The sequence below is a fragment of the Austrofundulus limnaeus genome, unplaced genomic scaffold (assembly GCF_001266775.1).
Source record: "Austrofundulus limnaeus strain Quisiro unplaced genomic scaffold, Austrofundulus_limnaeus-1.0 Scaffold3198, whole genome shotgun sequence".
Lineage (NCBI taxonomy): Eukaryota > Metazoa > Chordata > Actinopteri > Cyprinodontiformes > Rivulidae > Austrofundulus > Austrofundulus limnaeus.
This window is the reverse complement of record NW_013955600.1, coordinates 1-1,695: the sequence shown is the minus strand read 5'-3', so window position 1 is coordinate 1,695 and position 1,695 is coordinate 1. Positions and strand designations below refer to the sequence as shown.

General features: G+C 46.5%; 1 long non-coding RNA gene across 1 annotated transcript; it reads left to right on the top strand.

The window, feature by feature from the left end:
- Window positions 1-6: 6 nt before the first annotated feature.
- On the top strand, window positions 7-568 carry LOC106511773 (uncharacterized). Its single transcript, XR_001309555.1, has 2 exons — window positions 7-369; window positions 471-568. It is a non-coding gene; the product is annotated as an uncharacterized LOC106511773 (long non-coding RNA).
- The last annotated feature ends 1,127 nt before the right edge of the window (window positions 569-1,695 follow it).

Sequence of the window (1,695 nt, the reverse complement as noted above, 5' to 3'; positions counted from 1 at the left end):
CCCCCATCAATTGTTGCCTTAATGAAGACAGAGCAGTTTTACATGATGCAGGAGACACAGATTTGTTTCAGTCCTGAACAGGAGAACCCAGGACCGCCGGTCTCGGTCCAGTCAGGTCCACCTTTGATGAAGGTTCTGAGACAGTCTGAAGGGACCCGAGGCCTTGACGACCCGTCTCTCTGTGTCTCTCTCGTTTGTAAAGTCTTCTCTTCTCTTCTTTTCTGTGTTTTGTCACCATAAACAGAACTGTTGACTCCATGTTTCCTGCAGAGACTGTTGTCCATCAGAACTTTGTCTTCCAGGAGGATTCTGTCTCACAGGAGACAAGTTTGGATATTTTCCCTTCATGTGCAGGTTTTCCAATAAAAAGTAGGTGCCTTTAATTGTCATGACTCATCACATGGTCCTCGTCCTGTCCTCTTTATTTAAACAGGAGCAAATATTTTTCTACCCACTGTGACCCCGCACAGAGCCCACCGGACATCAGACCTGATCTGAGTCCTGCGGTTCTGGACCTGAGCTGTACTTTGTTTGAAGTAGAAAAGAATAAAGTTCCCTTCAGAGTCAAGTTGTTTCAGTTTTCATCATTTTGTTTCTCTTATTTATGTTGTTCATGTTTCTGTAACTCTGCACAAAAAATGTTTATTTTTAAACCAGTTCCTCTTAAAGCAGAGGTCTGTGGACCCGGGACCACATGTGGCTCTGAACCCAGACCTGAACCCAGACCTGACCCAGACTTGAACTCTTCATTCAGAGATAACAGAAAGGGTTTTTACTGATTTAAAAAGCAAAACATCTCATTTATTCACCTGATTCTGTCCTGATCCACAGAGACCTGATGTCCAACTGTCCTCTGTGAGATGTAAAGATGTCTCGACAGGTCTTAGTCCTTCACAAACACACCTGGACATGTCTCAGTCCTTCACAAACACACCTGGACATGTCTCAGTCCTTCACAAACACACCTGGACATGTCTCAGTCCTTCACAAACACACCTGGACAGGTCTTAGTCCTTCACAAACACACCTGGACAGGTTTCACAAACACACCTGGACAGGTCTTAGTCCTTCACAAACACACCTGGACAGGTCTCAGTCCATCACAAACACACCTGGACAGGTCTCAGTCCTTCACAAACACACCTGGACAGGTTTCACAAACACACCTGGACAGGTCTTAGTCCTTCACAAACATACCTGGACAGATCTTAGTCCTTCACAAACACACCTGGACAGGTCTCAGTCATACACCTGGACATGTCTCAGTCCTTCACAAACACACCTGGACAGGTCTTAGTCCTTCACAAACACACCTGGACAGGTCTCAGTCATACACCTGGACATGTCTCACTCCTTCACAAACACACCTGGACAGGTCTCAGTCCTTCACAAACACACCTGGACAGGTCTCAGTCCATCACAGACACACCTGGACAGGGTCTTAGTCCATCACAAACACACCTGGACAGGTCTCAGTCCTTCACAAACACACCTGGACAGGTCTTAGTTCTTCACAAACACACCTGGACAGGTCTTAGTCCTTCACAAACACACCTGGACAAGTCTTAGTCCATCACAGACACACCTGGACAGGTCTCAGTCCATCACAAACACACCTGGACAGGTCTCAGTCCTTCACAAACACACCTGAACAGGTCTCAGTCCTTCACAAACACACCTGAACAGGTCTCAGTC